Source organism: Canis lupus, chromosome 29 (genome assembly GCF_003254725.2).
Source record: "Canis lupus dingo isolate Sandy chromosome 29, ASM325472v2, whole genome shotgun sequence".
In the NCBI taxonomy this organism is placed as follows: Eukaryota; Metazoa; Chordata; class Mammalia; order Carnivora; family Canidae; genus Canis; species Canis lupus.
Window position 1 is genome coordinate 28,484,370 of NC_064271.1, and position 23,583 is coordinate 28,507,952.

Here is a 23,583-nt window from a genome sequence, read left to right on the forward strand (position 1 = left end):
AAGAAATAGTAGAGGCAAGGAAATCTATACGAAACCACCATAGAGGAAAGAATAAGAAAGGTGCGCTGTAGCAAAACTAACCTCAGACCTAATAGAATGAGCAACCAGAGACTTGCTCTGCCATTTGTCAGATCTTTATGTTCTTTGAAAGGGACGCCGCGGGGGAGACAGGTCTCAGCCCAGGACTGTGGTCCTTGGAGGGGGCCAGGGAACTCTCAGTGGGGGGCTGCTGTGGCCCTCAATTTATTTCAGGTGCTAATTTACCTTCCCACTCCCATGTGCACATTGTAGCTTTTTGATGACTTTGAGGGGAAGGTTGCAGCTGAGGAGGGTCATGTCTGGAAACTTCTAAAAAGTGAACATCTATTAGTGGATGACTTCCTTACTATACTTCTACCTCTTGCAGGTAGTATAGGTAGTGAGAATTTCTCTGCTCTCTTCCTTCAGATGGAGAAGCTGGGTTTACATGCTATGAATTAGTGAAACAGTTCACAGCTCTTTCTTCATATGAACAACTGTAACCAGTATCTGTAGCTCTAGGAGGGAAATAACCTCCTCAGCGCCTGGCTAAAACAGAACCCATTTCTATGGTCCTCCTTTCACAGCTCATGGCTTATGATTGTGCCCCCTATGTTTAGCATCATGAGTAATGAAACAATTATTTCTGGAATTAAATGCTACATTCTTATTTTGTAAGCTGTTGCTTGGCTCCTGCAAAAGGGCACCATCTATCTCCTTTTTTTTTTTTTTTTCCACCAAGCTCTTTGTTGTTGTTCAAAGGACCACTCCACTCAATAAATGACATGAATTAATATACTTTGTTAACTTCTGTGATTCTTCAAAGTTAGGACAGCTGACAACACAAGTTTTTAAAGGATAATGACTCAAAAGGTGGCCTGAGAGACAAATCAGCGTGGGAGCAGGGATATGAGGCATTAAGAGAGTCTTGCACACAAAAGACGGTGGAGATGTTAGCAGATTTGCTCTGAGACCTAGCTACTAACTCTCTTGCCCATTTCTGAGACTCAGTTCTCCTTTCCATAAAGAGATAGAAGCATTCTCTACTTCAATGAGGCTTCCATGAAATACTGCAGATGAAAGTGTTCTGGGCATAAACAGTAAGTAAAAGCAGATGTTGGAAATACTATTGCCACTTGTTTTTCAAGCTTTCTGCTGTGTTAATATTACCTATCACTTTTTTGATGCTAACTGGGCCACAAAATTTGCACATAAAGTTTCTGGCAGAAGATTTCTTTCCTTATCATCATTTGGAGGTGCTTATCTGATTTGGATGCCACGGTCTTCTATTAGTTCCTTTTCTTTTAACTTTGTTTTCAGCCTGGCAGATTTGTATCACGGACGTGGGTGTGTGGGGCGCGTGAGTGTGCAAGAGAGGAAGGGGTAATGGAAGGAAGAGAGAAAGGAAGAGTGAGAGGAACACATGAGTTAAAGGGGAAACTTTTCCTTCACATTCCACAGATATGCACCCATCTCTGAGTGTTCGTTATTTTATCTGCAATCTGTAGATGGCTAGCACTGTTTCCGGCGGCCTTCTACGCTCTTCAGGAGAAATGATTCTGGGGATGACACTAGTTTCTGCAACCAACTCTCAGCTCATGATGCTCTGCTTCTCCACTCTCATGGTGAAGGGCTTTGCCAACTGGAGCTGAAAATGTAGAAATCCTATTTCTCAAACTGTAACCCCTAGAACTTTGTTGCAGTAAGATTCATACCTTCATTTTTCTTTTCTTCTTCTTTTTTTTTTAAAGCAGGGGGAGTGCAGAGGGAGAGTGAAGATCATAAGCAGGCTCTAAGCCTAGTGTAGAGCCTGACGTCAGGCTCAATCAATCTCACCACCCTGATTTCATGACCTGAGCCAAAATCAAGAGTTGGACGCATAAGCAACTGAGCCACCCATGTGCCCCTCTATCCCTTCTTTTTTGTTTGCTTTTTTTATTAAAAAAAAAAAATCTCTCTTTAAAATGTTGCCCTTTTGTTTCTGAGGGGTTTTGAATGTATCCTCCCCATTTCACCCCTTCCAATCTGTTCCTCACTTTCCCCTTTCCCTTCCACCCTGCTGTTTAGCACATTCACCTACTCACCAAATCTCATAGGTTCTACAACTTTGAGTGTTTGTTACAGTAAATTTTCAGTTTTGTTGTAATACATGCTTATTGAGAAGGCTCACAGAATTCAGAAAGGCCTATTATGAAAAATGAAAGTTCCTTTTCACCTTATTGTCCCAATCCCACTTCCTTCCCTAAAGGTACATACACTTAGAGTTGAGTAAAACACTTATTATTATTTTTTTAGTAAAACACTTTAAAAAGTGTGGAGAGATAAAAATCTAGAGGGTTTTTTTTCTTTCTTTGTTACATATTGGGTAATACTAAGCATCTCTACACTAGGATTTGTTCAACAGTTTCATTGTGCTCATTTGCTGGATGTTAGAGAACTTTCCATGTTAGTGCATACAGAGTTACCTTTCCTTTTAATAACTACAGAGCACTCAAAGGTATGGAGATACTATATTTGGGCCAATGGATATTTAGATACTTTTGGTATTTCTCAATTAGAAACACTCTCATACTTCTCCGATTGACTTATTTCACTCAGCATAATAGCTTCCAGTTCCATCCACGTCAGGGGGGCACTTGATAGGATGAGCACTGGGTGTTATTCTATATGTTGGCAAATTGAACACCAATAAAAAATAAATGTATAAAAAGAAAGTGAAAGGTAAAAAAAAAAATAAAATAATTCACAATAAAAAAAAAACCTCTCATATGATTGCTCTTGCATATGTCTCTCTGGTTATGAGTGAGGATACTGATAGGATAGATTCCCAGACACGGGATTGGGAGGGTCAAAGGGCATGTGCATTTTTCATTTCATTCTCCCTCTCCTCACTGACCTAAAGCCAACGTCATATTAATATATTGCCTATGCAGCTGTGAAAGAGAATGGATTTCTCTTTTCTGTTGGGTTTCACTGCCAATTAGATTAATTTCTCTTAATACCTTCTGAGATTCTTGAGTATCTCTATCTGCTGATGGTATGTCTGGCCTGGCTTTCCAGTGCTGCTGTGGATTTGTGGATCCCTCTCTTTATTTATTTATTTTTTTTAATTTTATGAGTGAAGAATAAAGTAACACACCAATCATTTACTTGGTCAGGCATACAAGATCCATGAGACTTCTTGCCTGGACAAGGCCTAACTTTTCTTGACTCCTCTGTATTCACCTTCCACAGCCGACCAAGTGACTTACTAAAATGTAATACAATCACTCAACTCCTTTGTTTAAATTCCTTCAGTAACACCCTAATGCTTGGTGGGTGCTACAGGTTGCATTTTCTCTCTTAAAGAATGTATGCTGATGTCCTAGCCTCCAGTCTCTCAGAATGTGACCTCATTTGGAAATAGGGCTTTTATAGAGGTAATCAAGTTAAAATGAGGTCATTCATGAAGGTGGGCCTATTCCAAAATGGCTAGTGTCCTTATAAAGATGAGAAATTTGGACCTGGAGTCAGACATGCATGGGAGAAGACGGCATGGAGAAGCACAGGAAATACATCATGTGAAGACACAGGCAGAGAGTGAATCATGCTGACCCAAGCCAAAGAATGTCTGGGGTTACCAAGAACTACTATAACCGGTTTCTCGTACAGGTTTCAGAGGGAGTGTGAACCTGCCGACACCCTGGTTTGGAATTCTAGCCTCCAGAAATGTTAGAAAATAGATTTTTATTATTCTTAGCCACCCAGATTGTAGCACTTTGTTACAGCAGCTACAGGAAACTAATACCACAGGTAAAGCCCAACCTCTGACGCTGTCACACAGCACCTTTCATGCAGTGGCTCACTGCCCATAGTATCTTCCTCTCAAACTTTCATGTGAACAACATCCTACTACCCTATGTGCTCATGACCAAAGGCGCCAGGATGCTTCCTCCTCCTTGCTTCTGAGCACACTGGTCCTTCCACCCAAACACCCTTCCCCATGCCCGCATGAACTGCAGACATGCCTTCGCTGATCTCCCAGGGCCACCTCCTTCAGGAGCTGTTTTAGACATTTCCCTGCCAGGCTCCTCGGACATATAGGATTGTCCCTTGAGTACCCTCTGTGCTGTAGACTTTGATATCATTTTGTACCTATTTGTTTATACACATCTATCCCCCTCTTCCATGCTATCAGCTCACTGAGGGTAAACCCATTATCTTAGCAAAGTCCCTACAGAGAGAATGTCCAAAATGGGATTTTTCTGGGTAAACAATGCACAGTGCCATGAACTCTAAGCAATGTTTCATAGACTTTATCCTGCAAATGGTTGATGCACACAACTGGTAACGGCCGAGGATTCCTTTTCTACATATTGAATATGTAACTGCTTTCTAGCTTGTTATTATTTTTGATGAGATTCATTGTTCTAATCAGTCACACTGAGAAACTTTAGCTGACTGCTTCCTTCATTAGCGTGGTTCATTAGAGACAGAAAGTAGATCAGTGGTTGCCTGGGGCCAGGGGGAGTGCAGAAGATGGGGAAATTGTATGACAGCTAAGGAATGAGGGGTTTCCTTTCAGAGTTATAAGAATTCTCTCAAGTGGATTACGATAATAGTTGCAAAACTCTGAATATACCGAAAGCCACTGAACTGTAGAGTTTAAATGAGTGAATTGTATGACATGTGAGTTATAACTCAATAAAGCTGCTTTAAAAAAAAGAAAAGCAGGATATAATTAATTCAATCCAGTCTACAAGAATCACCGTTAAAACAAGTCAACTCGTTTTTTTTTTTTTTGCCAAACATCTGCAGAGATAAAAGAAAATAAACCCTCTGCATTAATGATAAAGAAAACAAACAAAAACCATATCCTGTAATGTTTGCAGCATCCTAAAGAAAATATGACAGCCACCAGGACATTTTACATCAGACCCATGTACTTGGACCATCCTATTGCCAAGATGTAGCAACTTACTTAGGCCTCAAAACTTTTCCTTTGTCTTAAAGTATGCAATTCTCACTTCTTTCTCTCTGTGCCATATTAGAGATGTGTTTAATTCAAGAAATACAAGAGCAAGGAGAGAACAAAGATAAAATGACAAATGATAGCCAAGAAGGGAATTACTAAAATCTACCAAATTTTAGATAGTGGAGGGGACATCAGTTATATGGTGAATCCAATTACATCTGGGTAAGTCAAGACAGTAGCATTTGTCACGGTGTCAAGCAAAAGACACAGTTATCTTTAACACCTGTGAAACTGTTCAATATGTTTTCAGAATAAACAAAGCAAAGAATGACAAAAAACAGACATCCTGGTGCTGATTCATATACTGTTTCTATTTACCACCTATAAGGTAAATGCCTGTCACATTTCCTCTGTGAAACTTCAAACTCCCTGAAGACAGAGAAGGTAGCTAATGGGTGTTCTCTGATCCTACCATTCCACACCCAGACCATTCTGTCAAGAGTCAGCAACTGCTCACAGGGTACAGGATACAGAGTCAACTAAGAATCTCATTATACTAAAGAGATTTTTTTTTCCTTTTTAGTAACACTGTTTTGGAGCAAACCTGATTTACTATATGAAGTAACAAAATCTCTGTAATAATTGATTCCATAATTGTTACCATTCTTTGAAGCCCCATGTCTAAGAACTTTATTTTGGAGACATGTACACTATGAAAAACCTCCAAAATCAATAGGTTGTTGGCTCATGAACGTATTTGAGCATGGCTCAATGAGCAGGATTCCACTGGATCTACCCAGATTGACACATACTACAAGTTCAGCTTTGAAAACTTACTCAGAACTTTATCTATTTTAGAGGCAGCTTTTAATGTAAGCACAAAAATGTTAATCATGGAAAGGGAGGGAATAATTTTGCCCTGCAACACATCCTTATATAGGTCATATACTCCAAAAATGACTCTTTGCTACTGATATCTCATGATTAGTCACCAAGTTCAGTACATATTTGGAAAGCATGTACTTACATGTAATTAGCTAAGTTAAGTTATGGAGACAACCATGCAAAAATAGGAAAAAACATTCTCAGGGTTCAATGTGCTAGGATGCAATCAAGAAAAAAAAAAATAACACCTCTCACACACATTCGCAAAGCAAGAGTCAAGTGTGCCACTTCTAAAGGCTCCTCAGTTTCTTTGTAGGGACTTCCCAAGCCTCTTTCACCTCCTTTCCAAACAAACTCACCTTCTCCTGCCTCTGCCACACCAGAATATTCTAACTCCTTCTTCCTGGACCACTTAGCTCCAAATCTTGAAGGTTCTTCTTTGAGAGATATACTCTTCCTTCTGTCCTTAGATTCTGCTCAGTTCATCTGGCATCAAGTATTAACCTACCTATCTCATATTGGGAGTGAATCCTTTCTCTACACAGTTCAAGCAGATACACTCTTGGGTCTTTTCCTGGATCTTTCTTTCTACCCCTTCACTTACTCCCTTGAAGGAGAGAGAGGGTGACTTCTTTAATGGGTGACTGCAGGAAGCATGAACGAGGTATCCCAGGCTCAGCAACTCCCTTCTTCCTCTAGCGAGTGGGGCTATCTTCTGGGAAGATGTGTTTTCCTCTGATCTTCATGCCAATAGTTTGAGTTGCTCCTTTTGGGCCCACAGAGAGGCTTGTCTCTGCCACTGTGGCCTGTACTCACTTCCGGAGTTTGGCATCAGCACAACAGATAAACCCCGCACTCCAACCTGACCTTTACTAGTAATAAAGGTGATATTTGCCCTGCCAATTATTTTGTCCTATCTCTTAATTTTTTTTCAGAACTTGGGAGTGTCTGAGAAGTGTCACTATTATGGTTTATAACAAAGACTCTGGCATCATCTGTACATGTATACATTAATATACATAAGTATATGTATTGATTAAATAGCTTAAAAAATTGATATGAGATTGTGTCCCCTATCCCTGCCAGGATATAATTTTGGGTTGTGTCTCATAAATCTTTGTCTCTAGGGCTTCACCACAATGCCCAATATATAATAAAAATATGCTCATATGGGTTTAAGCCATGACTATACTATCCAATTAAGGACATACAGACGATTGAAAACAAAACTTAGGACTGTAATATTTGTGTGTCCAGCTACTGGTTATGACTTTATTAATGTATTTTTGGATCACTTAGAAGTATTAGCATAAATTTAATATAGACAGAGTATAAAATATGATAAATACTGCGATCCTGCAGAGTAAATTTAACTGTACACTGAGCAAGAAGAGAGAATAAAAGCTAAGGCATATACTCATTTCTTTCATTAAAGTCCATCAGAATCATTTCAACAAAACCCTGTCTTTGAGTTTACAACAATCTAACAGTGAATTTTATGTAATATATATCAAAGTCTAATTTCCAAAGCAGTAATGGCAATCATAAGACAAATTTTCATGTACCTATGCCTTATATTTTCGTGTTATACATTACATTATCCATTGCTCACTCTTACATAAAAAGCCTCCCATACACATAAAAAGCTACTAATGTGCAGTGTTGTTGGGAAATAATGACTTGGTTGTCTAAATGTGTTTTTGAGTGTTCCTCCATGAAAAAACAAAAGTAAATTAAATACACAAGATTATAATTATGTCAAGATAAACACAGTATTTCAATAAAACTCCAGAGGTCAATTAACGTGATACGTTACTAATTTCTCTTCAATTTTACTTCTAGCACACAATCTTTTTTTTTTTTTAACTGAAATATGCCTTTATGGAATGCTAACTGAATGCTAGAACAAACATATGGTACTAACAAGCAGTCCTGAAACGCAATAATGCTGGTAATGAATACTTATAGAAAGCCCTCTTCTCCAGTTTTCAAAAATGTTTCACACATTTTTTCCTTCGACTTTCACAGTATCCCCTTAAAACAAGAGGGTAAATATCATCATATCCACTTTATAAATGGGGAAACTGAGGCTCACAGAGGTTCAGTGATACTTCTAAGGACTGGCAGGGCTAATGCTCCATTACATATTGCTGACTTCCATTTGGAGATTCAATAGTTACCAAGCACCTACTGTGTAATAAACCTCAGACTAAGGCTGAACTAAAGATGGTTCCTGGTCTCTCCCCGGTCATCCTATTTGACAGAGGACCAGTCATCAACATGCAAATGGCATGTTCAATGTACTCCTTTAATTTTATATACAGAAAAAAACAAAAATAAGTTTGCAAATATTTTTCCTATAAAAGCAAAGCTAGGGAAGACTGCTTTAAAATTAATACAGCTTAATCATTTACTTTAGAAATTAAAAACATGTTTCATTGTTACTTCTCAATGCTCAAATTCAAATGATAGTGTTTCAATTAAAATTGAGACTCCAAATTAAAAATATCCTTTGGCATTTTTAAATGGATCACTTAATCTTCTATCAAATGAATGAGAATCTGATCACATAAATTAGTCTACCTCATTCATGTACCAAAATGTCAAAATGACTCTAATGAAACAAACTTAGATTTACATAGTCATAGGCACTGTGATGAGAATGTTGCTAGAGAAGACCCTTTCTGAAGCTCTGTTCTGGGGTTTTACATATCAAAAATCACAGACAGGTATCAGCCCCACTCTGTAGCTCTCAAGCCGTAATTTTAATGGAAGGCTGCCTCTTCATAAGTGCAGTTGTCTTAAAATGTCAAAATAGGAGAGAGAAGACCCATGTTTAGTCCTGAAATGAAAAGGAACAGCACTCCCATTGCTTTTTATCTATCTCTTTGCCTATAAGTTAATCAATGAGTAGTAAATACATTTGGATTTCAGGCAGGTTTCCTTTGAGGCAGGAATAAAGAGAAGCAATTGTGATGCTGAGAAACCCAATGAAGCAACAAAAAAGAAAAGTAGGTGCATGAGTCAATCAGCGGGTGAGGTGACCCCGCAATTGAAGCCTCACTCTTGCTGATAAGCTGGCAGTAGACAGTAGAGCATGTGCTCATTACAAATGAAACACAAACCCCCACCTCACACCTCCAGGGGTTATCAATCTTCTGGAATTGAACAAGCAGAGAGGTATGCCAAAGTGTGTTTTACTTGTCCATCCCCATCCCCTTCCACCACCTTCTTCCTCTAGAGGACCGTTAACTTCCTATTTGCCTTATACTTTCCTTGTCTAAAGTCCATCTATGTTTTAAAGAACTCTTTTAATAAATGCAGCATTATATCTTAGGTAGAGTATACTTCCCTGTCAATCTGTAAGTTGTCTCTGATAGGGTTTGAGTGCTGGGTAGATAATTGTGATGCCAACATTATCACAAGCCCAAGTTAAGCATCATGCACAGTGCCTGAGGGCATGGCTCTCTTCTGTAAAATGAGCACTGCTGCACTAGCGTCCCTTTTACATGTGATAAGAAGAAAGAAAAAATGAGAACACGGAGAAGTCCTAATTTATATAAATCATTGTCAGCTGCCCTTTAAAGACTACTTAAGCTTTTTTAAACCATCAGGTCCCAAATTGTCACATAAATTGCTACAGAATGATACATCTATTTATGCATTTCTCTGGGTTGGATTAATTAAAAATCTAAATCTTTCTGTTCAAGCTTACCACCTTCTTTGGCTTATCATACATGTACAAGATTTTGGCAGCCCAGAAAAAGAGGACTAATTTACAAAATAATTTCATTCCAAGAGTTCATCTTCAAACCTGTCATTAGGGCACGGAATGCACGTTCTCATTAGAATGAGTAAATGAAGGTTATTACATTCTTAAGACAGCTTATAATTTTTATAAAGTTACGCAACTTTGTGTAAAATAAATAAACTAGTGAACATTAAAACCCTACTTATTATATTCAGAAGTTTCCTTTGGCCTTTTTTTTTTTTTTAAGATTTTTATCTATTTATTCATGAGAGAGAGAGAGAGGCAGAGGGAGAAGCAGGCTCCCTATTGGGAGCTTGATAGAGGACTTGATCCCAGAACCCCGGGATCATGACCTGAGCCGAAGGCAGATGCTCAACCACTGAGCCACCCAGGCGTCATCCCTCCTTTGGTCTTTATTTTGTAGAAATATTTACAAGGTTGCCATCAGCAAAGAAACACTATTTTCAGGTATTATATCAGGTATGCACTTCCATGTTTCAAAACAGTGTGCATATGCCATTTTTAAAATTATAAAATATTATTTTTAATATTCTTGTCACATCCTCATTGTTGAGGCAAGTAGTTTCCACATCTTCATTTTTTTAAGAACATACTGTTATGAATATCTGCATGACTTTCACATATTTTTCTCAATGACATGAAGTCATGATCTCATAGGATAGAAAATATAGCATCAGAGAAGATCCATTTATTTATAAAGACTGAGATTACTTGTCCTTCCTTTGGCTAACTAGAGCATGTGTGAATGACAAGGCCAACATCAGAAATCTGAACAGAAATGTTATATAATTAACAAGTGTAATGCCTCAAACATGGCTGTGGTTGTTTTTTCTGTTGTTGTTGTTATTATTATTATTATTATTATTATTATTATTATTATTATTATATCAACAACCACTGCACCACAATTTCCTAAGCATCTATCACTCACCAGGTGCTCTGCAAACATCATTCCTATCCTTTACAACTTTCATAAAGTAGAGATTCATATTCCCATTTTAAGTATGAAGAGTTAAGGGGCTCATGTAAGGCTACACAATCTCCATGGGCACCACACGTAACAGAAGCCACGCTCTCTCTTTACTCTGCCCCAACTGCCCAGTTCTTAGAAAAAGATCACAGGAAGGGGCTATCGACCTGCTAAAACCTATTCACTAAAGACTTGAAAGTGAATTTATATGAGGCCTTATAAGGAGACTCCATGTGCCACCCTGCGGCTTCATGAGAGGTCCTGGGGGCACTGCCATGGGCAGAGAGGACAGTGACAGCCCCAGCAGCCACTTTCTCTGCATGGCACTGCCCGACTCACAGGGCATGGAGACAATAAGGTAGCCTAAGGTCCTCAACCACTTACTTTTTTTCTCTAAGTATTTCAGCTATTTTGAAGTCTGATGGTGGGTGGCATTTTTCTCTAAATCAGAATGTAAAATCATCCTTAATTTGACACTAATTGAGCTCCATCGCTTCTTTACATGTCTGATCAAAATATAGCTTTGAAAGTCTACAGATAATTAAAATTTCAGGAAGTGTTTGGAGAAGCTTATTAATGTATTTCATAATCATTAACCAAAGAAAAATATTAATCTTTATGATCACCATTGAGCACGGGGAACTATTATTCTTGGGATTATTTTATGTGAACAAGCCCAAATCCTAATGTTACACAAGGCTAATGTCTTTGCTCAGAGGATTAGAATTAATTTATGACCTCTGCTTTTGACTCAAATGCTGTAAACATCGCTTTAGTTCCTGAAAACAAAGACTGCTCCTGCATAATTTTTCAGATAGAGAAACTGAAATTAAAGTACTATGATAATATTTACTGGATAAAACGAATGCCAAGATCAAAACTGCTAAAACTCTGAGTGGATATTTATTATCCCCACTAATCTTTTTGCATTTCAAAGTTTATTTATTTTTACTGTGCTCTTCATCAGTTATTATGGCATAATTTTAAATTCATAAAAGAGAATGCAGAGTTAATAATATCACAAGCTTTAAAAATAATACTCAAGTAATACTGATGAGGATAGAAATGCATTTGTTATCTAAATATGTTCTTTGGATGAACCAAAAAAAAATGGTAATCTAATGTTAGAGTTTTAACTCCTCATGCCCCAGCCAATAATGCCCTGCATAAAGAGCAAAGATTTAATTTTAAAACATTGATGAATACTTTTAAAGTGACAACTCCGTGAATCAAATAGTCATGTTCTCATCAGTGTATTCAAATAATAGAAGTACAAATTTTACAATATTTGGACTTCTCAGCACTCCTAAATTCTTATTTGTGAAGCAACAGCTAAAGCTGAGAAATGGACCTATCTCTCCATGGCTTATTTGATAGAAACATACCAATGATTACTTCTCACTGAAGATATTTTATGGCAAGTTCTAAAAGGTCAAAAAAGGAATTTCTAGTCTAACTGCAGGTGGGTCTGAGAATATAAGAACGATAAGCATTGGGTTACTGAAAAGCATTGGCAGCTCAGAAATCAATAATTATCCCAAGAGCTGAGCACCGGTGAGATGCTAGACTATTAATTAGTATATCTTATCTTTTATCTGTAGAGTTAAATCTATGCAATAGGTTAAAGAACATAGTAGTACCAGAATGTTTTTCTTACAGGGTTGTTTTTTTTTGTTTTTTTTTTTTGGTGAATTACAGCAAGTTGATGGCAAAATTAAAGAACTAAAAATCCTGCTGTTCCATTCACAGGCTATAATCCATCTCTTATAAATGAAAGGCATTTTGGGATCTCTTGGGAAAGTAACCTATTCTTTTCAGAACAAAATAAATTTCTCTCAAGGATTAGATTTTTGAGAGACTCTAAAGCATTTACAAAAGGCTTTTGATACACCTCCTTGCTAATTTAATTTTCTTCCTTTTCTCTGTTAATAGCTAAGTTCAATTTGGAAAAACTTCTCCATATTATTGAAAATCAGTGAGCAGGAGTGTCGCTAATGCTTTCAGGCCACTACTGTACAAAGGTTATTCCTTCAAAGTATAAAAGATGGTCCAAAACAAGTTGACCTTTCTAAGACAGGAAGTAGCAAAGGCCCTGAATTTCAAAACCTGTTTTCTGGGAGGTGCCTGGGTGGCTCAGTGGTTGAGTGTCTGCCTTCAGCTCAGGTTGTGATCCCGGGGGTCCTGGGATCAAGTCCCACACTGGGCTCCCTGTGGGGAGCCTGCTTTTCTCTCTGCCTTTGTCTCTGCCTCTCTCTGTGTGTCTCTCATGAATAAAAAAAATAAAATCTTAAAAAAAAAGCTGTTTTCTCTCTACCCAAAAGAGAGAAATGTTAATGTCCAATAAACATTATCTTTGATGACCAGAGAACGAACATTTCCTTGGTTAACCTGACATGAGGGCCCACAGAATTATATGCATGCTCTACAGCTGCTCTACAGCAGCTTCTCTGCCTGAAAGAATACTTTGATTCATACATGTTCCAATTTATATCTATTTTGCATAAATGAAGCAGACTTGTAGAAGAGACTGGATTTGTTATCATGTAAAATACAGCCATTAGTAGAAAATTGATATTCCCAGACAAAAGAAGATCAGACTCTGGCTTCTGAGCTGGAGCTTGGGGTTAAGAGGTAGAACATTTCCAAAAAAGAAAGCTCTCCTTCAGAAAGTTAATCACAGGAGTAAATTAAATAACACTACCAAAAAAGGAAGCTACAACAAGCCATTGCTTGAGTCTACCATCAAAGCAGAACAACCTATCCAACTGACCCTTAGTATTAATGTCAGTGTACAGGTAATTCTTAAATGTGTATGTGTTGCTCTCTCAAAATCTTTTGTCAGCTATATCTTATGGTTGGAAAACTTGACTCACTCGCCTCAAATGCCTATCATGTTAACACACAGTAGACGTGTTATCAATGTGCCAATCAGACGCTCCAACCAAGAGGTAAACACTAGCTAATTACAGAAATACAGAGTTTAAAGCACCATGGATTCTACAGCAAGGGAAGGTGACAGTAAGGCCTGCTTCCAGGCAGTGATGATGAAATGGTCTCAAACAGAAGCAGGGTGGGGTGGGGGGAGGTGCCTGGGTGGCTCAGTCAGTTAAGGGTTTACCTTCAGCTCAGGTCATGATCCCAGGGTTCTGGGATCCAGCCCTCTCACCTAGGACTGACTCCCTGCTCAGCAGGGGAGACTGCCTCTTTCCCAACACTCCCCACCCCCCACTCTCTTTCTCTCAAATAAATAAAACCTTAAAAACAAAAACAAAGAACGATGAGCCAGAGGGGAAGATCCAGAGAAGAAAGCAGATCTAGAACATTCAGGTGCTCCTAAGATGCCAGCCACTACTCTGGGCACTGGATGGACACAAGATGAAAAACACAGATGAAGTCTCAGCTTACTTCCCTGTAGGTAAAGCCTGACAAAAGACTAATGCTAAAGTATGAGATGGGGAAAGTAAATTAAAAAGGTCAAGGAAAAAGAAGTGAGAGTGTCTTGAGGGATTCCTGAACCATGGCTGCTTGGGGAAGTCCTTTTTGAGGAGGTAACACATAAGCTGAGATCTGCATGACAAGAAGGAACCATCCTCTATGCTTTCAACTATCTTTGATGGGAAAATTGGAGAGATGTGATTTAGTCTCATAATTGTGCAGTTTTCACCATTTTTTGTGTGTTTGAGGCATACATAATTTTTAAATATTAGAATATTGGTCAGATTATATAAAAAGATTATAAGACAAAGCAACTTGTCTTATGATCAAGTCTACAATAATTTGGTCCTGTCACTCATGACAATTCAACAAACACTGCCTCAGTTATCTGTAACAGCGCCCATACCCATCCCTGGCACCACCAGTTGGCTTCAGTTCTGAGTTGCTATTTGCAGCCTATACCACACTCATACACTTGAGAGGCAAATGTCTCCAGTTAAAGTAAACAGGAGATCTTTCTTTAGCAGAGGCTCAAGAACACACTCAACAAAAAAATCAAACTTCCCTTGTCTTCTGCAAACATAACCTGTTTGGCTTAATAATTGCCTAATAAATACTTGAAATTGTGCATACACATTTTACAGACTATACACATTGAAATGTGGGAAAACAAATTTTAAACATTAATGTCCTGGCAGCCTGCCTTCTTGCTATGGGTCATTTACGGGGCAATGGCAAAGGACTGTGCAAATGAAACAGCAAACCCTGGTTTACCACTCTTGAGTTTCTATATTTTCTGGCTGTTCCACTAGAAAATAATCAGTTTCACAGATTCTCAACCTTGTGGTCATTTCCCTATATGAAGCTGTAGGAAAGAGTTTTAATTTCTTGTCCTTCCCCCCATTTTCTGATTCTTCATAGTTAAAACCCCCAGAGACGGACTATCAGCATGACTTGCCTGGTGTCTGCAGAGATGCGCGAGGCACATGTGAAGAAGGGCGGGTCCTGGTATGACCGAGCAACATATCAAAATCACTAAAAACTGTGGCTGTTCCCAGAGGTCCACCACTCAAAATCATGTGTTAATAACTTGGGTGTAGGGCCAGCTAGCTGGGACACCTATTCTTCCGCTGATGACCAGTATTGATCTGGTGAGCCCACAGAGCCTCTGAACCAAAGGGCAAGGGAGAGTGACTTTCTTAATCAGCTTCCTAGAAGAGTGCAAAATTAATTTTTAAAAAGATAGGGCAATAGGGTAGGATCAAAGAATATGAAGCTGAGCATACTGAAGGAAGAAAGTGGAGAAGACTTTGGAGGACTCCATGAAAGCTGTTTAGAAAACATAACAAATAACCTCAATACAATGGTTAGAGTCCAAACAGCCAACGCCCTCATCTTCAAACAGGCTCTGTCGTGTGCCTTTCACACCAGGCAATCAGGGTTTCTGCTGAAGATAAGATCTTAACCTGGGCGTTTCAAAAAAGTAGCTCTTAGGATCTTCTCACTTTTGCAAAGTAAGCTATCTGCTCATGAGATGAACAGCTATGTTCTTGGAGCTTAATGGGAGAAGCCCTGTAGCACTGACATGCCACCACGTTGTGTCAAAGCCTAGCGCTGTGAGACAAAGGAAAACAAGTGCCACCAGCAGTGAGTAGTAACCATCATGAACAGTTTTACATCCTTTCACTTCTATAGTTCCTAGAACCTTCCTCTGAAGAGGCTCTCACTGCTGCTACTAGGAGAGAGGGAACAGGTGAGTCCAAAGAGAGAGGATCTTAGAGACTTCTCCCAAAGCTCTAGAGGTGGACTGGGGTCCCCTGGGAGCTACAGACCTGGCTAGAACACCCAGGTGCTCTCCATAGCAGGTGCTGAAGGTCCCAGCTTCTAAAGTCTGTGTCCTCAATGGTTCTGAGGTTTCTAAGGAAATTGTGGCTTCTGACTGGTAGTTGAACTAATCATCAGAAATCTTTTCACAGAAAATTGTGGACCATTGAAACTGGAAAAAGCTTTATTTTTTATGAAGAAAGAGTCCTCATTTCAAATATCCATTTTTTCTTTTGTTTCTTCTTTCCTTCCTTTCTAAAAATATCAACTAGTTACTTTTAAAAGAAAAAAAAGAGTCTTGATATACGGAAGATGATGGAAGTCAAGTGAATGTTTGCTAATTTCACAAATCCTCACCTTTATTTAAATGAACAAACAAAATGACACTATAAACAAAAACTTTAGTCCTTTAGGAACTCACCTTGGGTCACCCAGCTGCTAGGAGTAAATAATGAAACTAGAGTCTAGGTCATCTGACTCCCTAGCCAGTTCTACCATACTAAGATCAGATAGCTAAGAGAAAATTGATATTTAAAATTCCAGGGGCACCTGGGTAGCTCATCGGTTAGGCATCTGACTTGTGATTTTGGCTCAGGTCATGATCTCATGGATCATGAGATGGAGCCCCATGTTGGGCTTGGCACTCAGTAGGGAGTCTGCTTGAGATGCCCTCTCTCCCTCTCCCTTTGCCCCTCCCCCCACTCAATGCACACACACACGTGCCTCCCTCTCAAATAAATCAATAAAAATTTTTAAAAGGTAAAATAAAATAAAAAATAAAATAAAATAAAATTCCAGATGGTGACATGCTAGCCATTGGATACATTTTTAATCACTTCAAAGTCAGCTAATGTTAAAAAAATTTAGAAGAAAATAAAAATACCCATGCCCACATATCAACAAAGTGAATACTCTAGAATTACTCATGACTTACACAGTCTAGCTACGTAGAGAGCGAAGGAAACAACCCCAAAAGTGAATGTACTTGTGTTATGTGTCCCTTGGGTAGAAAAATCCACACTCTGGGATCCCTGCACTGTGAGGCAACATTATAGGGCTGAGATCAACAAGGGCAGCACATCTTTCAAGAGTGAACCGACAGATTTGGTGTCGACAAGGGGTTGTCGCTGAAGCTTTGATTCCATCCAGTCTGATGTTCCAATTTTAGTTACACTTCATTTAGGTTCATTTGAAAAGTGGCACCGAAAAACAGAGGACAGGAAGTTAACCATATGCTAAGATTTTCCTCTCATACTTGGAAGCACAGCAAATGTACTTTTTCAGGCTTATGAAGTAACCCTCTAGCATCATTGATTTTTGAGTCTTACAAAAGCTCTTCGTATTGTGCCTGCACCACAGATTTACACTGCTATAACTCCTGTCAGACATCATCTTAGCTTTATGAATAAATAAAACTATGCTCTAGGGAAACATTGATTTAAGAGGAAAAAATCAATATCCATCTAGCATGTGATAGACTTGAGCTTTAAGGCTACTTATCCTCAAAGTACAATGCAATACTGAGTGTAAAACCATACTTTTTTTGCACCGTAATAAAAGGTAAGTGGGGGTATGTGAAATTGGCAGGCAAATGCTTGCCTTTCATAGTTCTTAGTAGATCAGGATTCCCTTTTTCCTTTACAAAGTAGTTAGCAGAGACTTCCAAAAGGGAAGAGGTAGGGAAAGAGAAAAAAGAGCTGGATGGACCAATGGTATCTAAATCTTGATAATCTGTAAATATGGATTGTGAATATATACACGAGAACTCACTATATTATTAATTCTCGACATACGCAAAATTTTTCATACGAATTTGAAAAGTATATATTATGTTTGCTTGGAGAAAACTCTATAAAGCTATTATCAGCCAAGATGCTGACAATGGTTGTCTTTGGGTAAGAGCCTCCTGTAGAGGCTTTTATCCTTCCTAGGGAGTTTTACACTTTCCAATTTTCTGTAGTGAATATAATGCTTTTATAACTCAGAAGACACACACAAAACAAATGTGGCTAAGGACAGAAAAAAAAAACAAAAAAGATTAGAGTGATTGCCAAGTATTTTGTTGACTACTGGCCTAGAGAAATCCAAAATTCACAACGTAACACATACTTATATTCAGCTCTTTCTTACTGTTCTTGGACATTTTTCAGGGCTCAAGCAGGTTGCTATTAAAATGGATTCATTTAAAAAATAAAGCTACCAGCTTATGCTGCAATTAACCTCATCTCTCTGAGCCAAAGATCAAACAAGGGATAAAAGCTGGCTAAAGTCACCATTTCCTAGCCTTGCACTCACCCGACAAGCTAAAACTATTTTCACAGTGGAGGCAGTTGCTGAAAGTCCTGACAGGCCTGTGGTAACCTCTGATTACAAAGCCACTCCAGACAGCCGAGGCTTTTGCTTTCCTGCTCACAATTGGTTGGAATTAAAAATGAATCCCACTCTCTTTCTCTAGCTGCTCAAAGACGCAGCCTATTGCTAATTGTGTTAACTGTGGTCTCTCAAGAAACATACTCATGTGTTGATTTGGATTAGGGGCTCATGTCTCACCAAATAGTTACTGATGCTGTTTGTGCTCATTGCTTGTCTTTCTGATAAGTGGAAACAGCAACTCTGGAAATTTAAAACACACTTCCAAGTCACAATGGCACATTTAGAAGACTGAAAATAGGTTGCAGTAATTTAAATTTTGAATCTCAAATTCAAACACAGTGCAAGCAACTACTGTCATCACCAAAGTTGATGGAAATATTGGCTGAAACTATCTCTAAGGTGGAAATGACACACAATTAAAAGTTCCAGAAGTATATAGCCACTGTGTTAGTACTAGTTAGCAGCGGAAGATGGAAAGGACCATAAATTGGTTTTAGTGGCTCTTCTTTAGTGCATGAATATGAAAAATAAAATAGAAAGCAAGACATTATTGTTGGTAAAATGCTTATATTTAGAGAAAAGCAGAGCATGAGACTACTCTCCACAACCATTATTTTTTTCCTACAGTTAAATCTTACGCTCAATGCTCAGTGTCTAAAGGAGGATCAGACATATAAATGGAAAATTAAATACAGTATGATCAGAGACACAACTTAAGAACTATGGAAGCCCAGTTACAACGGGGGATCGGGAGGGCTTCTCAGAGGACATGGAAGCCGAGGTGGATCTAGAAAGATTCACCGGAATTTATCAAGGACAAGGCGGCAAGGGCATTCTCAGAAGTGAAAACAGCCTGTGCAAAGGCATGTGTGCCCAAAAGCACACTGTGTGTTGGAATATCTTGAGAAATTCAGTTTAAATGAAGCAGAGATGTCAAAGCAGGGAAAGGTAAACAGGATACTGGAAGGGTGCCACCGGGTCAATTGTGCAGGTTCACACCAAAGTGTTTGGATCTATTCTCAAGGTTAAAGGGCCCACAGAAGTCATTGAGAGCAGGAAATCACGTTATCAATTTGAAAGCAAGGTATCTCGAATGGGTAGAGTCTATTGGAAAAGAGCTATGTTAGCTCTAGCAACAGGCTGATGCAGAGTCAGGAAGGCCAGGGCTAATGTAGTGATGGTAGGAGGCAGAGGAGAAGATTGAGAAGATATTTACAAGGAACATTTGTAGCAGCTGGCCATTAATATTTGGTCTCATCAAGCACCAGTCACTGTTCTTAGAATTTTCATATATTATCTTAAATCCAGAATCTACTGTGGACTGGATGCAGAAGGTGAAGCAATGTCAGGTCGGAGATTTCTGGCTTGAGTTATGGGGTCGACAGTGATGCCTTTAATTGAAATATTGATTCCAGAAGAAGGAACCAGTTGTAAGCAGAAAGTGAGTGAGGTGGGCGGATAGAAGACATTTCACTGAATCCATATTAATTTTGAGAGCTGCTTGGGATATGCAAGTGAATATAACCAAAACACTGGGGTCAGGAATTTGGCAGAGAGCACACTGGAAATTTGGCAGAAAAAAAAAATGCTCAGTTAAATTTAAGCAGTCAGCCACGTACAAAAAAAGTAGCACATAATACAATGCTTTCCAAAAACTTAAGACTGATTCGACTACAGAAACATCTGAGACCTATTCTAGAATATATAGATTCTTGAGTTAAATTTTAATTCCCCCTAACTAGAACATGTTCTACATTTCAGGCCCACACATAAAATAAGGCAAGTAGCTCCAGTGGAAATAGAAGTGGCTCAGAGAAAATATCTAATCCTTAAATCGAGATTCTTGTCCAATGTTGGGAGATCAGAGGAAGGCATTTTTGGAGTGTGGATAATCAAAGCTCTTAATGCACTGATTCTTTAAACTAAGTTAACTCACAAAAGGCAGGCTGTTTTCCAGGATCTGTAGTTATATTTAGAAAGACCTCAGAGGGTAACCAAAATGACCCTGAAATTGCTCCCTGTTCTCTTAAGAGGAAGGGGTTACTCTGAAAGAGAAAGAAATTCTCAGCAACTTAAAAGAAAGATTTAATTAAAAGACAGTGGCCTTTTTTACAAGATTCGTTCTATAAAGAGATTGGAAACATTCAAGCCAGATGTACGCCTTTCTTTCCAGCCCATAGAGGAATTGAATAATGATGTATAACGGATAAGGGTCAGTCAGGTCACCATGTTCATGGTTTGTAAATCTTTTAAAATGGGTGAATACAGCACTTCAAAGTCCAGGAGTCATCATAAAAATTGATAATCAAGTAGTAAGCTAATTGCCAAAATTAAACACAGGATGACTTTGTGTTAACTCATTCTTCCATTAGGTTGGATGATTTTTTTTCTGGATTCGGTTCTGTTTGAAGGTGACCCAAGATCATTAAAGATATTTAATACAACTTTATGATTAACACCATATGAGATTCCTAACACCACTAATAACAGGAAACACAATCTCATATAATTTCACTTGTGGTGGTGGTGACAGTGGCGAACACTACAGTATCTCATTAATCTTACCTATCCAATGATTATCTCTATCTCAAAGGTGAGTAGAGAGACAGAGAGGACAGGCCTTTTGCCCAATCTCCCATTAGCCTTAGAAGGCAGAGCCAGGGTAGTGTCCATCACCAAAAGGAAACACCATACTATGGAAAGCATAACCATAGGTGTCTCACAACCTCTAGGCAGAAACCCATGGTGCTAAATTTGAAGCTGCACAAGCTAATACACTTGGGGGCTTTTCAACTTCACAGCTGTGTCTGCAGTCCTGCAATGCAAGGTCCCCAAATAATCAATCTATTGATGTTTCTAAGAAGTTAAGCTAAATGTAAGCTTGAATAAGCGAGAATGTAGAATATATCAGATACGTGAATACCTTGAAATTGTTCTTTCCCAGCTCTGTTACACCCAACAGCTGAAATAAGAGAATGACCTCGTGTTTTCTGGAAAGGAAACACAAGAAGAAACAATTTCAAAACTCTGAACTGAAGGAAAATTACAATAGCAAAGGGTAAAATGATTACCTTTTCATTTACTTATTAAAGTTTTGAGCAATAAGAAAAGCAACTGACAAATAACTATTTAGTTAACCTTTAGTAGAATGTTTAAAAACAAAGTTTAAAACTTGCTCTTAAAAAATAAAAATAAAACTTGCTCTTAAAATATTCACAGACCCATATATTTATCCTAATTTTTATATATGTAGAAAAGTAAAAATGACATTAATCACATGTGCTCCCAATGATGAATAACTATGCCCACGCTGTTTTATTTATTTATTTATTTATTTATTTATTTATTTATTTATTTATTTATTTATTATTGGAGTTCAATTTGCTAACATATTGCATAACACCCAGTTCTCATCCCATCAAGTGCCCTCCTCAGTGCCCAGTCCCCCATCCCCCGTCCACCCCCTCTTCCACCATCCCTAGTTCGTTTCCCAGAGTTAGGAGTCTTTCATGTTCTGTCTCCCTTTCTGATATTTCCCACTCATTTTTTCTCCTTTCCCCTTTATTCCCTTTCACTATTTTTTATATTCCCCAAATGAATGAGACCATATAATGTTTGTCCTTCTCTGATTGACTTATTTCACTCAGCATAATACCCTCCAGCTCCATCCACGTCAAAGCAAATGGTGGGTATTTGTCGTTTCTAATGGCTGAGGAATATTCCATTGTATACATAGACCATTTCTATACACTAACAATGAGACTAAAGAAAGAGAAATTAAGGAGTCAATCCCATTTACAATTGCACCCAAAAGTATAAGATACTTAGGAATAAACCTAACCAAAGAGGTAAAGGATCTATACCCTAAAAACTACAGAACACTTCCGAAAGAAATTGAGGAAGACACAAAGAGATGGAAAAATATTCCATGCTCATGGATTGGAAGGATTAATATTGTGAAAACGTCAATGCTACCCAGGGCAATTTACACATTTAATGCAATCCCTATCAAAATGCCCATGCTGTTTTAGACTCGTTGCTTCATGTTACCTCTCTCACACAAACACTGACAGTAACGGTGGGTTAGTACCGCACACCTCACACACAGACCTTTTGAGTTCTTTAAGGTATCATGGATTAAAACAAAAAGGGTTGCATGTTCTAAGAAGATGACAGCCTTATCAGAACAAAGATAGTTGGAACAAAATTGTACAGGACTGTGTGATAATTATTACAACATATTTAGCCATATTATTTTGTTTTCACCTTGAAATGTGCTATATTTTTTTAAAAAGATTTTATTTATTTATCCATAAGAGACACAGAGATGTGGAGACATAGGCAGAGGGAGAAGCAGGTTCCCTGCGGGGAGCCTGATGCAGGATTCCATCCCAGGACCCTGGGGATTACGACCTGAGCCAAAGACAGATGCTCAACCACTGAGCCAACCAGGTGCCCCAAAATGTGCTATATTTTTGTTGGCATTGCTTCTTACCTTAAAATAAAAACTGTATTACTTATAAAGATCACTTCCTCTAAGAGGAAGTGTGATGCAAGTATGAGGAATGTAATCTCAAATCTAAAATTCTGTTTTTTGTTGACTATGGATCAAGGAAGGCAACTTAAAGTATGCTAAGTAGAAGTAAAGAGCCGTGGTCATGAAAGTACGGCCCAGTAACGAGACTGAATATTCTCAGAAACAGCATCCACTGATGTAAACCAATGCATTTTTTTTCTTTTTTTGGTAAAGTTTATTTTATTTATTTATTTATTTATTTTTTGGTAAAGTTTAAAAGAGAAAAGAAAGAGACATTTCTTAGGAAAAAAAAAGTGAAAAGCAAAGCAATGCTAGAAAGACCAAAAAAAATTTAGTAAAATTGACAATAAACAAGGCGGTGGTCCCTTCATGACCTGGCATATAAGCCTCTCCAGTGGCCAATAAGACAAGCGCTCCTCAACCCCTACTGCACCTCTTGGGGCCTAAACTCACATGGTCTAAGAGCCTCCTGGATATAAGGTCCAAGAGAAATGTTCAGGAAAGGGCAAGGAGAATTACACATCGAAACCAGAGAGAGGGTAAAGATCACATTTACCAACAGTCCACTTTCAACAAAGGAAGGCAATGGAAATTCTTTCCTCTTTGCCTTTTGCTGGGAAATTCCCCCACTCTGAACCACTGAGCACTACAGTTCAGCAATATTATGGGTTTTGGTAGGTTTCCTGAAAACTTGTCATTTATAAAACCAAGAAGATCCATTTCAAGCTCTAATCAACTGCATCAGAAACAAATGTTGAATCATATTTGCTCAAACATGGAAAACTATTTTGAGGCACTGCTACATCTGTCTAATA

At 38.4% G+C, this 23,583-nt stretch overlaps 1 protein-coding gene across 2 annotated transcripts in view; it reads right to left on the reverse strand.

The window, feature by feature from the left end:
* PAG1 (phosphoprotein membrane anchor with glycosphingolipid microdomains 1) overlaps positions 1-23,583 on the reverse strand; it is a 137,528-nt gene that overhangs the window by 71,911 nt on the left and 42,034 nt on the right. Inside the window, exon 2 of one of the 2 annotated variants that reach the window (XM_025433456.3) lies at positions 21,155-21,221. The exons of the other annotated variant lie outside the window; for it this stretch is intronic. The gene's annotated coding sequence lies outside the window, so the exon portion shown is untranslated. The remainder of the gene's footprint in view (positions 1-21,154; positions 21,222-23,583) is intronic. 2 annotated transcript variants of the gene reach the window in all.